This window comes from Helianthus annuus, chromosome 15, assembly GCF_002127325.2.
Source record: "Helianthus annuus cultivar XRQ/B chromosome 15, HanXRQr2.0-SUNRISE, whole genome shotgun sequence".
Classification (NCBI taxonomy): Eukaryota; Viridiplantae; Streptophyta; class Magnoliopsida; order Asterales; family Asteraceae; genus Helianthus; species Helianthus annuus.
In genome coordinates this window covers 40,230,659-40,246,477 of record NC_035447.2, presented here as the reverse complement: position 1 = coordinate 40,246,477, position 15,819 = coordinate 40,230,659, and the positions used below count along the sequence as shown (strand labels likewise).

The window sequence follows — 15,819 nt, the reverse complement described above, 5'->3', positions numbered from 1 at the left end:
ATATGTTATTGATTTGGGAGGTAGTTGGGATGACCACCTACCCTTGATTGAATTCTCCTATAATAATATCTACCATACTAGCATTCAGGCTGCGCCTTTTGAGGCATTATATGGTAGGAAATGCAGAACACCTGTTTGTTGGGCAGAAGTAGGAGAAGCTCAGTTATCAGGACCTGATATAGTCCTTGAAACAACGGACAAGATTTTCCAGATTCGTGATCGCCTGAAAGCTGCCAGGGATAGGCAGAAAAGTTATGCTGACAAAAGGCGAAAACCTCTAAAGTTTGAGGTTGGCAATAAAGTCTTACTGAAAGTATCACCCTGGAAAGGTGTGATGCGTTTTGGTAAGAAGGGCAAGTTAAGCCCTAGATATATTGGACCATTCGAAATTATCGAATGTGTCGGCAATCTAGCTTATAAGCTAAACTTGCCTGAGGAGCTGAGTGGAATTCATAATGTATTCCACATCTGTAATCTCAAGAAATGCCTAGCTGATGAATCGCTAGCTACGTCTCATAAAGAAGTACAGATTGATGAAAGCCTGAGGTTTGTTGAAAGACTTATATCGATCGAGGATTGTCAGGTTAAAAAGCTCCGAAGAAAGCATGTGCCTATAGTAAAGGTCAAATGGGATGCCCGTAGAGGTCCCGAATATACGTGGGAAGTCGAGTCCCCTATGAGACAGAAGTACCCTCATTTATTCCAGTAAATCTCGGGGTCGAGATTTCTTTTAAGGGGTTGAGGATGTAACACCACGTAAAAACGTGTCCAATTATGTGTAGACACGTGTCCTAAACTCTAAATATGTGAAAGATTGAGTTTGAAGGACTAAAGTTGACAAACAGTGAAAATATGTATGCGAAGGGACTAAATGTCACACCCCAACCGATGGCGGAATCATCAGGGCATGGCACTGAGCGAAACAGATTGTCCAGAAGTTTCCATAACAATTATTATTACTATTCAATTTATATAATACGTCCCATACCGTACCTTAAATAGCAAACAAATTATTACATATTACATCAAGCAAAATATTTTGTTCCGACAACTCAGATTTTAAATATAAAAATTGCTCAAATGCTTCTAGAGACTCGATCTGCAAGATCTACAGACAACTATGCTCTAGACGCTTATTCTAAGCTCGCCTTCCTAGCAGATAAGCATCCTAATTGCCTGTCACATACGTTAAAATAAAGTCAATACATAAAATGTAAAGGTGAGCATACAAGTTTGATAATAGCATATAGAGTTCAAAATAGTTTAAGCATAACCAGCACGTACACAGAGGAAAACGAAGCATATTAATTATCGACATGGATCTATCGATACCAATGACTGCGGGTTGACTGCCCGAGGCAGTTCGCAATACATGATTACCACCGTAATCCATGCAAGTAATTGTTCTTAACAACCCCCGTGTAAACGGGTGCTGAGTCCAAACTATAGTACTATCGTCGTTAAGGCAGGTAGACAACATTCCACGTGTAAACATAACAACAAGCATTCATTTAGTCACATAATACATGCGGTAATGGTTAGCGATGGAAATAGTTGAGTAGTGTGTTCGATTGTGATTTAGAATAAGTAACGTATGCAACACCCAAAAGTGCTAAAGCAAAAAGGGTTCGAGTATACTCACAGTGATTGATGGATTGAAGGGAGCACTTGAGAGTAGGGTTAGCCTGAATAGTTTGATAGTATAACGATGAGTACGCGTAAAATGGAAACAAGTGTTGGAGGGTCGGACAGCCTGGTCGATCGGACGGTAGGTCCGATCGGACGGCTTGATCGTTCGGTTAACCAGTCCGTTCGGACAGTCTGTCCGGTCGGTCGGTAGGCCGATCGGATGGACTGTTCGAGTGGATTGTTTCTTCCTTTGAGAAGGATGTGTTTGTGTATGATGGCTTGACCTTTTGAGGTTTTCGTTGTAGTATTTGAAAACATTGAAGAATCCTTACCTTTCAGGTCGATCGATCGAACGGACTGTTCGATCGGTCGGCTTAACCGATCGGTTAGGTACTTCAACAACTGTTCTTATCAGGGTGTCACCTAGTCGGACGGCTCGACCGATCGGGTGGCACTCCAACGTGTTGACAAGTTGCAAATCGATTAAGTGTTGAAGCATAGTATCTCATGATCCGAAGAGTAATTCAAATCAGACCGTAGTCCGATCGAACAGTACTTCGTTCAATACTAGACCTCATAAAACTGTTAAAGTGTGGGGCCATGTGCTAGCCGATCGGTTGGCCTGGTCGATCGGCTGGCTTATCCGATCGGCTGGGCTGTCCGTTCGGACAGTCAGCCCGATCGGTCAGCTTCCTGACTTGGTCGACTTGTTCGTCTAACACTTGGCTGTTTTAATTGTTTGACGTTACTTCGAGGTACTTTGACAACGAGTTGAACCATAGAACTCTCGTTCTTACTTGTTTCTCCTGCTCGGACAGGAATCACCCAAATCCGGCCGATGAACTGTTCGGAATGGAGTTTAACGTTTAACTCGAAGTCGGTGAATCTCGTGGATAGAACCTGAATCTTGAACCAGACAACTACTAGGATGATAAGTGAGTCGGTTCAAACTCCGTTTCTACCGGTTTGAAGGCATTGAGTGTAAAAGAGTTGAAAGAAAGTTGGAAAACATTCTTTCAATCGTTTTCACCATGCAAATGTTTAGATCTATGATAGATCTTTGTTTGTTTATGTGGAAATCGGCTAGATCCAAGTTATTCTTGGTGGATTGAATCCAAAACATGAAGTTCTTCAAGAACACCATGATGACATCATCCTTGAACACTTGAATCTCGATGATTTCACGGTTAAAAAGTAAGATTTGAAAGATAGAAAGGTGTAGGAGTGTGTATAGATCAAGAATGTACAAGATTTAGGATGAAATCTTACCGGAATCGGAAGGAATCTGAGAAAAGAAGCGGAGCACGAGCTGGGCAGTCAGAGGTTTCCAAAAGTAGAAAGTTTGAAAGTGACAAGGGGTATTTATAGGCTTCCAAAAGAGGAAAGGGCTGGCCGATCGGTCAGGCACCCCGATCGGACAGCCTGTTCGATCGGACAAAAGTCCGATCGGCTGGGCTGTTCGATCGGCTGGGAGCCTGATCGTTCAGCTGCCTGATTCGAGTGTTCGGTGCGATGATTTTCGATATTTCGACTGCGATTGATGAGAATACGATAGAGTTTCCTATTCAAATTACTTTTAATCCCAACCACTATATCTAAATACAATCACCTATTTCTCGCGCTGTCTTTTCGCCACCAATTATCATAATTCGATTTTGATTGAGCTTGATTGAGTTTCGAGTTTCGATTCGAGTTTCGATTGATTACCACACATAACATAAAGTAAACACGCACAAGTAACACATAAGGCACACACACACGTATACTAACACAAAGTTCGCATAAGATTAGCTTGATTATTGATTAATTGACTTTATCGCATTGTTACTTCCTACTATTCACAGTTGTTTAGCGTTTCGCATCGATTTGAACATTCAACTACTTTGATCAATAACACTTACTCCACATAATACAACTAACGTAATCGCAAACATAAAATAGACTAACTATGGTCAAAGGAGTCAATCTTGACTTTGACTTTGACATTCGGTAACACAGGGTGTTACACTAAAAGTGTCAACATGCCAAACTTGAGCCTCTGAATGACCATACGTGAAGAATATATTCTTGGACGAGTGATTAATTGGATATAAGAAGCTGTTTGTAAAAACGGAAGGTTATTGTAGGATCGTTTGCACGACCAAAACGAGTCGTTCAGAAGAGTTCTAATCAACACGAGAGGCGGAAACAAACGTATCGACTTTAAATCAGCTTGATTTACACACAGAATCTCTTTAATTGTCCTGTATATTGATATAGCACGATTACAGATCAAATGACACTTCGGCAGCACCTCGGCACCGGAATCAGAGCTGTTACAAACGAAATGAAGGCCCAGGTATATATGGGATCCATTTCGCATGAAATGGACAAGTTCCATTTCGTGCGAACTGGTTCAGTCCCACTAAAGCCCTATTAACAAACCTACTGAGATCCATACTATCCAATCTAGACACAAGACTCGATACAAGACGAAGTCGACAGACATATGCACCAACAGACTCCCCCTTGGATGTTGACGAAGTCTTCGGTGTCGAGTCTTCATTATGACATGTGTTCAGTCATAATCAGACTTCGTGCTCTTTCCAAAGTATCTGACAGTGTAAGCTTCCATCAAACTCTATCTTCTTTTCTCTCTCAGCAGCTAACCTTCCCCTTGGATGTTGATCTAAACTTCAATCTCCTCTTTTTCTCGTTCAATCCCAGAATCGTAATCCTGGCTCTATCCTCTTTCATCAGCTTCTAATTTTAACAATCTTTCAGGATCAGAAACTGGCTGTTGCATCTTCAGACTCCCCTTTGCTAGCAGACTCCCCCTTAAATTGTTCCGGGATCGTTATCTGACATAGCACTTTCTCAGGTTCAGAACGTCTCCTGGCTCTCCGTAGCAACAGGATCTTGAACCTGGCTCAAATCTGCATATCTTCAAGAGTCGAAACCTGGCTAACCTGCACAGACTTTACCTCAAAATAAATTTCACAAATTTAACAATTTGACAAATTTATAAATCACAGGTAGATATTGTTCAAAATGATTTAACATTTATAATTTCTGATGATCACATGAAAGAATATCATTTTTCTAAACACACTTTCCCAAACCTCAGTACATCATGTTTAGCACTCGGAATTTTGAAAATCAGCTCTCCAAGATCAGTTGTCGAAAATCCTTTTGATTTTTCAAAAATTTATGCTAAAACACATTGAAAATCTTTTTAGATTTGTTTTTAATGAAAAACAGTAAAGAAATATTTACAGACAATATTTTTGTGAGTTTGTGTAAGAGGATCATATCAGTTTTTGAGACAAATCACTAACACCGTTAAGCTTTAATCATTTTAAGTTCTAAACTATTCACCTACATTGTCAGTATACTGATCCACTTAAATTTTCACACAAAGTTCAACTGTTTCAAGATATGAGATTAATGTTTTAATTGACTTAAACTTATTCGCGTGTCCCACCTCAGAATATACTCCCATATCCAGACTTCTATATTCAGTCTTACAGGCGAGTGTACACTAATGATATCTGTAAACGGGTAAATGCGAGACCATGAGAGCTCAGGTTAGAACTTTCGTTCAGACAAAGAGATGATGGCTCGTCTTTAGGTGTGTCCCGTTTGGGGATCTTTTCTTCAACAACACATGATTAGCATTTTTCAATGTTTCATCATTTTTTATGCTGAGGGTTGGCTTTATAATTAAAACAGTGCAAAGTATTATACGAGGACTAGGCTATTGCTTCCACAAAATCAGAAGTCCTGGTATAATACCCCAGATATCATCACGCACAAAGACCTAGTATGTCAAAAATAGAAAGCCTTTCAAACAAGATTTCAGGGGTTACTCATATATCCGAGAGATGTTCCCCACCAGATAAGTAAGTATTTGAATTTAGGTTTATATCTCGAAAATAAACTACTGCATGTGTAAACACCTATTGGCACATCCTCAATGAGACCGTTTATCACTTTTGAATTTCCAATTCTTTAGCGTGCTGTGATAGTCCACTGATGTACTATCATTTCCTCTTTTTCACAACAAAACTCGTTTTGAATTTTATCATGTTTTAGGATTTTTCAAATTTTCTAATGTCTTTGGATTTTCTGAAATTTCTTACTCCCCCTAAAATTCAAAATTGCTTCAAATCTCCATTCACTTGGCATAAAAAATCAGAACTCCCTCTAACAACAAACTATTTTCCCATTATGATTTCAAAACACTTAAGTTTGTTTTAATCAAAATGGTTTTTCCGGAAAATAAGTTTTGTTGATTTCTCAACCACTTGTAGGTAATGGGTTCAATTCATCACATTGTTTTCCAACTACCACTTGTAAGAAAGTTAAATCAAGTTCAACTTATTGACCTTGATTAACCACTTGTAGGTGAAAACCCCCTTTTTCAACCACTTGTAGGTGCAAACCCATTTTTTCAACCACTTGAAGATTGAAATATGACAATTTTCATGAATACTACCACTTGTATGTCAAAATGTCATTAAACAATCACCATTCACGAAAGTGATTTTTCTCAAGAAATATGTCGATTCCTACTCCCCAATTACCAACCTGGGAGTTCCGGCAAGTCAGAATTTTAAGTAGAAAATGGTGTCACCCAAGCCTGACCAGTCTTGGGTGATTGTGGATCATCTTTAACCCACCATCTTTTTGATTTATAAAACTCTTTTGTATCTTTCACCTTCCCGTCGACCATCTTCCCAAAAATATGTTTCCCTTTCCCATTGAAAACCTTTTCAGCATCAAATTCTTTCTCACCAGCAAAGAATTGATCAGAAATTTCAAACTTTCCAACTTTTATCTTCAAGTTTTCTTTTGACAATGGTGGAAAGTTCTCATCGTTCAATTCTGGAACGGAATTCTCATCATTTTTCACAACAAATGACTCCTCTGACTTTGCGAGTCAGATTCATTGTCAGAACTACTCTCTGATTTAACAACCCATTTCTGTTTGTTCAAATTGACTTTTCTTTTGTCAAATCATTTTGAACTTTTGACGGGTGGTCCATTGGACAACCCTTTATGATGTTAAAAGACAAGTTTATCCCTCATTTAAGTGTGTAATTATCTTGAATTAGATAACTTCTGTTGCTTATGTCTCAGGTGCGATTTGGTAGCTTAAAGTGGATAAAATGCAGCTTTGGAGGGTTTGAAGATGAACGGGTCGTGTGCGGAACGAAAGAAGAAACAAGGCACACATTTCAGGGGTCCACCGTAAAATACGGTGGCCACCGTAATTTACGGTGGCCCTGAAACATCACCAAATTCCACTGTACTTCAGTTGTCAATCACCGTAACACTTTGAACATCACCGTAAATTACGGTGATACCGTAATTTATGGTGGAGGCTGCGACAGAACGTCGCCCTCATTGAGTCAATTTTATGGTGTCTTTTCACCTATTCTCATCATTGGACGGTTTGGGAACTTGCTAGGGGCGATTTTGGCTATCTTTCTTGGTTGTAAAACATTTTCTAAACAATTTGTTTGTGTTTTCGATCCGTATGAACATTGAACTTGTTGCTATGATGATTCACCAAGCTATGTGTGGCTAAACTTATGGTGATCATCCTGAATTGAAGGTTTGTCTATGACTTTTGTGTTTGGATTCGTATTTCTAGAATAATAGACTTGCAATGTTTGTTTGTTTATTATGGTGTGTGAATGTTTGTTTGTAAATTGTTAGATTGATGTTATAATCATATTCTAAACCGTACGTTCTTGGTGTCGTTGACAATCGAGATATCACGGGAGGGATTAGGGTTGGATATTAATCAATTGGTTATCTGGTAACAACTTCGCATTGTCATAATCCGAGTACTTAGTTCCCTTTTATCACAACAAACAATTATACACGAATCATGTCTATGTGATTCTTTCTAGTGAATTTAAACACAACTGTCAAAAGCAAACTGGAAATTTAGGATGGTCGCTTGTTCCTAATCTGTTTACAAACTTAATCTTTGATTTGCAATTTAATTAGTTAATAGTAGTTCGTAAAACCAAAACAAACAACTCTTGAATTTTAATTTCTGCATTTTAGTTTAATTTTAGTTTAAGTGCAAAGCTATAAAATCACACATTTTCCACATACTCCCTGAGTTCGATACCCACTTACCGCTAACTATTAGTTGTAATTGGATTAAATTTGCGTGTACCTACGACAATACGTCAAATTTTGGCGCCGTTGCCGGGGAGTAGTGCGCAACGTGTGTTAGTTTAATAGTTTTGTTTTGTTATTTTCGGGTTTACGCTGGTTGTGTTTAGTGTGCAGGTACTTCAGGTGTATGCATACTAGGGGCTCTCACAGGTCATCACCGCTATCGTTTGATCCGGAAATTGAAAGAACGCTAAGGCAAAACAGAGTTTTAGTACGGGAAAACAAGATTATTGGTTCACCCACTTCACCCATCACACCGAGAAACATCATGGTTGATTCACAAATTCCACCTACAACGGGTCAAACGACCTCATCCTTTATACCTACTTCCACCCAACCATCACCAAACACCACTTTACCTAATACCACTGTCGAATTCACACCAACCAATGTCACTCAACCGATCACTACCCAAGTCGAACCCACCATTACTTTAACCCTTCTACCACAATCCCGCCATTATCCCACTTCTTTCCCCCAACTACGGTTCAATCATCATCTAACTTCACAATTGCACCAAATTCAACTATTGTGCATGCTATGCCCTCTTTTAGACCACAACACCAATCGGGTTTTCAGTACTCGACTCTTCCATTTGGGCAATCTTCGGGAATTCAAGGAGATGGGTATGATGAAGGATATGAGGAGTTTGAAGGTTTTGATGAAGACGGGTATGCTTTTGGTTTAACCGGTGAAACTTCAAATGCAAGTAATGCCAAGTGTTGGTGGAGTACAACAACAACAACAACTCATACCACAACACATTCGGCCAAGACCACAAGGGCCACAAATGCAACGCCCTACACCATTGCAACAAGTTCGACCGCAACATGTACAACCACAATTTCAAAGGCCTATTCAACACCCATTGATGCCGCAACAACAATTTCAACAACCAAATGCACCACAAGGGCATATACCAAGGTCAATGGGTCCTATTCGCCCAAGGGGTAGGTTTGGTGTACCAAGGAGGCATCTTAGAGAAAATGTGAGGGGAATTGAAGCGCATTTTAGGCCGGTAATCACTCATAATCCTTCACCGGTAGTCATTCCTCACAATGATCAAGGGAGGACATTTGAAGTGAGAACTAACTCATTGCAAAGCTTGCCAAAATATAAGGGTTTAGCAACGGAGAAGCCTTACTTTCATTTGGAGGCTTATGACTCGATTTGCAACACTCTTGGGAGTCAAGGATTCTCAGCCGATGATATTAAATTGGTACTATTCCAATTTTCTTTGGAAGACAAGGAAAAAAAGTGGTTCTACACATTACCTTCAGCATCTATATATACATGGGGGGAAATGCAACAAACCTTTTTGGATGAATTTTACACCGCTCAAAAGACGAATGATGCTAGAAAAGGGTTGAGGAGCTTTCAACAACAACATGGTGAAATGTTTCATGAGGCTTTTGAGCGTTTCAATATGATGATCAAAAATTGGCCTCACCATGGTATTGAATGGTGGGAATTAATGAATGCTTTTCACGAGGGGTTGAGTGCCGAAGATGCTCGTGATTTAATGTCTATCAGCGGTGGGACTTTTGGTACAAATTACGAGAATGATGATTGGGAGTTTTTGGAGAGCATGGCAACTACATCAAAAAGAAAAGCTCAAGCATCGAGGAGAGCACGACTGGCCATTGCCCGACCTCAAGTGCACGCAATAGATGACGGTAATGTTCAAACCACTAACCAAATTTATGATGTTTGTGCATTGTGTAATGAAATAGGTTATGCGGCTGAAAATTGCCAAGGAATGGTGGAAGGGCAATATGAAGAAGTTCATGCCGTTCAAGGTCAAGGAGGGGGTGGTAGAAATTACAACAACATGAATTCTAATACTTACCACCCCGGGTTGAGGAACCACCCAAATTTTCGGTATGGGAACCCTTCAAATCAAGCTAACCCAAACTTTCAAGGTAGCCAAGGTAACTTTGGTTCGCGTCAACCTTATAACAATCAAAGTGGGTATAGAGGTGGAAACAACCAAGGCTATCAAAGGCAGTACCAAACGGGTCAAGAACAAGGGGGGTCGTCGGGTGGAAATGAAATGATGGATATGTTGAAGAGTATGCAAGCGGAAATGCAAAAGAGAAATCAACTTGATGAAGTCCGAATGCAAAAAGATGAAGTTCGTGACAAGACCATCCAATCACTAACAACCCAAATGGGTCAATTGGCAACCGATGTGGCGGAATTGAAGAAGGGAAAAGGTCAACTTCCTAGCGACACCAAGGTAAACCCTTCACATGGTTCGTCACGAGGTAATGTTAATATTAATCATGTTAGTGTCTTGAGAAGTGGAAAAGAATTTAAAGCCAATTTGTCACTCGAATTGGTTGAGGGGGTGGTTGAGGATATCACGGGTATTGAAAGTGATGATGAAGTTTCACCGGTTAAACCAAAAGAATCAAACGTTAACAAACCGGGTTTGGGTGAAAATGAAAAAAGTGAAAAAGTTGAGGGTGAACCGAGTCAAGTCCCGTTTCCATCGGCTTTACTTGACCCGGGAAAGAAAAATTTTATTGCATCAAGGGGTCTGGTACGTGCGCGACTACACATATTTTTACAATGAAATTACACACGATTTGGTTTTAAATTTATAAAAGTGATTATTACTTTTACATCAAAACACACACGAAAGAGGCAAGTGTACCCCGTCATATATGTAATAAAGTATCGGTAAGAACCAAGTATCGATCCACGGAAATGGGCGGAGAAATAATACTAGACCTTTGTCACTAAATTACCGGAAAAAACATAAGTTGTTTGGTTTTTAATTAAACTAAAGTAAGCATAAACAAATATTTATAAAACATAGTAGATTATATATAAATAGCCTTGCTTAATACACAACCAAAGCATGTCAACTAAGTCGGTTTTGGCACTAGAAGCATTCGGTCAATTTTCCATTTCGAGACAATTAGTATCCCTTTCGGGAATCCTAACATGACAATCATTCGGAAAGTTAAAACGATAAACACACTTTAACCACCTAAAATTGTTCTTTAACGTGTGATTGATTAATGTCTACAAAAATCTCCTAAAAATAATTTAGTCATCCGTTAGGAGTTTTCTAACCTCACTTAATCAAGGAAAGCAACACCGATAAACACAATGCAACCACCGAGACAAGCATAAACTAGATTAAATCACAACCGAGTTCATTTTACAAATCTTGCACATAAATTCACCAAGATAGCAATTTTGGCCGAAACTACTAACTAAGCTAACAAATCATGGCAAGAATTCATAACAACACCATCTAACCCGTTAGAGTCCTTCCGTGAGGGCAAGCTTTCTTGATTAACAATAATTACATTTTATTAAACCACTAACCCGTTAGAGTATCATGGTGCCAACATTTTAACCAAGTTAAGCTAGTTAACCAAATTAAAAGTTTACTAATACATGATTAAATAAGCTTCATTTTCAACTATCTTACCTAACCAAGCACCAATCATCCAACACAATTACTTATAATCAAGAAATCAATATCAATAACAAGGTTGCAAACTAATCATCAAAGATAATCATAGAAAATACTTCCAAATTTCATTACAAACATAGATTAACATACTAATGGTTATAATCAAGCAAGGGATTGTTGTGTTTTTGCCCTAAGGCTACAATAATATATAAATATTAATCTAAATGCTTGAAACATTAACAAAATTCTGGAAAGATTAGAAATCCAAACCATAAACAAGCATAAGATTAAGAATCCGGATAGTAAACGAGCAAAACCGGGCAATGTGGCTTGAATCCGGGCTAAAGCTGATGCTTCCGGAGCCTCAAAATCGCCTGCAAACTCTCCAAAATTCCAGAGTTACTAATAGAATGGTTCTGTTCTGTTTTTATGCTTTTTCGATGTCGCACGGTCGTTCTCCGATCGCACGACCGTGCACTTTAAGCAATTATTGGTGGTGGTCCACCATACTGCGTGACGTCACAGATCGTTGACTGGTCTTCGGACACGCACGGCCATTCTTCAATTGGCACGGCCGTTCCTTTCCGAGGTCTGGTTGCACGCCTGGCCCTTTGGTCGTTCGGTTCCGAGGTCTTGTTGGAACGTCGGATCCGCACGGGGTGCAAGATGTGGAACGACCGTGCGTTCCCGGGTTGGCCTTCAATGCCTTGCACGCGGAGTTGCACCATCGTTTACTACCGGGCCTTTCTTAGTTTGTCGGATATGCACGGTCGTGCATCAGGTCGCACGACCGTTCCAGACGCCCAGGTCAGTTTTGTAACAGAAGTTGCGCAGCTTCGTCGTTTTATCCGGAAAGTCCTCGTTTTCGCTATCATCTTGTCTGGTATGATGTTTTAGGCCTGTAAACAAAAATGTAGATAATTAAGTATCCGAATGATGGTTTTACGGCCGAAAACGCATAAAATAGGGGTAAAACGGGGGACTAAAATATGTGTAAATTAGCGAATATCAAATCTCCCCACACTTGAACCTTGCTTGTCCTCAAGCAAGCTGAACTAAAAAGCAATAAAAGTGAGAAACAAACAAGAACGATAATTTACACACTATTTTATTTAAAACTATTATAATCGGTCAGCCGGTTTGTCGAAAGACAACATCAAAAGACTCAAACCCAACAAGCATATGCAATTATAATAGCGACAACCAAAAAGCCGTGACTTCACATTTAATTGACTCAACATGTTAATCTTCACACGACTCACAATATTCACACACACTCGGTTTTATTTATGAAACATACATAAAATGTGTATGTGCAAACACTCAATGCCTCGTCAATGAAAAATGCAATATCATAAGCTTGTCATAAGATCTCGTCTCCACCAACTAACATGCAAATAAGTGTAAATCAAGAGGTCTTTACGGGTTGTAACGTTAGGCTTGGGCGAAGGGTATGGAAGTAGACATATAAAGTGGCGAAAATGGTTAAAACTCGGTAGTAGCGTTTAACTAGCAACAAAGTATACACCTGTACATACAAATGCCTTAAAAAGGCGACTATTGCGCAATCGAGCTTATCAACGAAATTTTAACATTTAAGCATTCAAAATTGCTCGATTTTTATCAACTTTACCCTATTTTAGGGTTTTTTTTTTCAATAACAAACATATTAAACAATAAACTGAAACAAACGCTAGTTAAACGATTATTTTGCCCGAGTTTCAACACTAAAAAGGGGTTTAAAACATATAAAGGCTAAATTTGGCTAAGTGGGCGATAATATGGGTAAACAAAGGTAAACGGGAAGGCTCGACAGGGTTAATCCTAAAGGGTAATATAAGGTGAACGGGGAACACAACACAAAGAACAAGGTTTACAACAAAGGGGTAATCTAAGTGCCTCTATCACTTTTACACAAATCCACAAGTTCATGGTCTTAACAAGCATACTAGTGACAAATTCTAAATTACACATAACATCCGGCTCACTCCTATATCCGAAATGAACAAACAAATATATAACAATAGGCTCAAATATGCTCACGTAACGGATGGAATGGGTAAAAGTGTGAAAACTATCATGTAAGTCTTTCTTTGTTTGTCACGCTTTCCGGTTTCCTTTTTCAAAAATATTTTGCTTGTCGAGTTTTTATCAAGTCCGAAGCTTTCTAAAACACAACCAACCGGTTTATTTATTAAAATATAAACAAAATATAAGTATTTTTGAATGATTTTTCTGATTTTCTGATTTTTTTTTTTTTAGAAAATGAGGACAAACAATGTTAACAAAGTTAACCCCCTCCACACACTTGAACTTCGCATTGTCCCCAATGCGAAACCAAAATATAGAGAAAAAGGATAATAGTACTCCCCTTAAGATGATATCTGATGAAACGTGACTTCCAAAGCTGTGTCTGTCATATGCTCCGGTCCAAGATATGTCGGATCTGCAAGTATGTCATATGTACACCAAAATAGAACAGTAACAAAATAAACACAAATAAACCATAATGTACATAAATAAACTACCAATCCAAACAAATACATAACATAAAGTAAAGTGTTTTAAAAATAAAATACAATCCGAGGGTGTTTGAAATACTAGGCAAAAAGAACACCCGAAATAACAAGTACTGAAATAATAATAAAAACCACTAACGAACTACACCACCAACTCCTACTCGTCATCACCATCATCGTCTCTCGTGAAGGATGGGCCTGCATCACCATAACCAGGCGGGTTCCACGGTGGGAACTGTGGAGGGTGCTGAAAGTAGTCGGGATATGCATGGTGCATCTCCCCGAACAAGTATGAAAAACCGGCACTCACCCCCTGGTATAAGCTCTCCTGGCTACTCCTAAGCTGATCCTGAGTGGCCCTGAGCTGATCCTGACTAGCCCGGATCTGGTCCTGGCTAGTCCTAATCTGGTCGATGTACGTACCATGCTGCTCCTGCGTAACACGCATCTGCTGGAACTGCTGATAAAACTCAGGCCAATCCTGATGCTGGTGGTACTCATGGTGCTGCGGCTCATGTGGCGGTGTCTGGTGTGGTGGTGTGTGTGGCTGGTGCTGCTGCTCCTGCATTTCTACATCCTCTTCGTCTGATGGAAGTGGGGGTAACGGGTCCCAGACCTCATTGTTGAGCACCCTCAACCTATCCCCCTTATCAAGCTCTACAATCAACCCCATTGCCTTCAGTGACCTGATGTCGACATGAACCCCCTCGGTTATCAGAGTGAGACCCTGAAGCACCTCCTCAGTCATAACGTGTTCATTATACGCTATTTCGGTCACATACTGACCGCCATGTATCTGACTGCTAGGAGTCCTCCCTGAGCACTTGACAAAGTATTCAGCCATTCGCGCAGCAAGGTTGATAGGTGCTTGCTCTACCAACGCATATAGAAAAATCAAATCGGGTGTTGGACAGTTACCAAGACTGTATCGTGTGGCTAAACACATGGTGCATCACTCGCACCATAGGGTCTCTAAGTCGCGAGGCCTTCGACATCCTCGGGTTGTAGGCGTCCCCAACGGCATTTGCAGCCCAAAACGCATCCCGTGCTGCATCAGAAGGGAAGGTGAACTGCTCTGTGAAGACATTGGGATCATCCATGTCTTCTCTAGTGTAAATCCCGAGCCTCCTACCCAAACGACCAACCGACCACCTATGCCATCGACCACATAACCTGAAAGCTATCCGCTCCTTGTGGCGGAATTTGGGTCGTCGAGCAGCAATCGGCTTTTCGTAGGCATACGTGTAACAACCCTCACTAAAATTAATATTTAGTATGATAATTATGCAATAAGGAAACCCTAATTAAGTTTAGTATGATTAATTAATCAGTTAATCAATATTAATTAAGCTAACAAGATTAATTAAGCTAAGTAAGGTTTATTAAAAATAGATATATATGGGGTCATATAAGAACGTTTAATATTAATAATAAAATATATTATTTTTTTCCTTACTCCGTTTTTAATGAAACTTAGGTTAAAACGTAGATAAAAATATGCTCGTTCTAAAGACATATTCGTCGTTTTATAAAAGGTTATATTTTAAAAGTTATGCAAGAAAAACGAGTGAAGCAGCTGAATTAATATATATAAGCAAGCTAGCTAGCATGTCAAGCAGGTAAGTAGGCACGTCAACTTATCCCACATCGACCAGAAGTATGATTTGAGGTGCTTGCCTGCTTGCTATAAATAAGAAGCTTAGGATTCATTTTTCTTTGCTCATTTCTTTTCTTCTTCTCTCTATACGTTGGTGTTCTAACCAATAATCACTCAATCGCTATTACGATTCATTTTCCGAGCGATCAATATATCCAATGGATGTTTAAGTGCCGCCCATATTAGGGTGATACTTTGTCGTTCGTCGTTAATTCGATGAATGAGTTTAAGTATCGCACTTTGTCGTTCATAGTGAGAATTTGATCTCGTGAGTTATCGTAAAAGCTGTATTGATCATTAACCCGGTTTTTGTGAAATTCGTTAAGGTTCGAATCTCATGACTACCGTTAAGGTTTGATTTGGGTTTTACACCAATACGTATTCCATTCTGTTAAACTATATAT

General features: G+C 39.5%; 1 non-coding gene across 1 annotated transcript; it reads right to left on the bottom strand.

Moving 5' to 3' along the window:
- Positions 1-9,158: 9,158 nt before the first annotated feature.
- Positions 9,159-9,264, bottom strand: LOC118487911. Its single transcript, XR_004882844.1, has one exon. It is a non-coding gene; the product is annotated as a small nucleolar RNA R71 (small nucleolar RNA).
- Between the last annotated feature and the right edge of the window lie 6,555 nt (positions 9,265-15,819).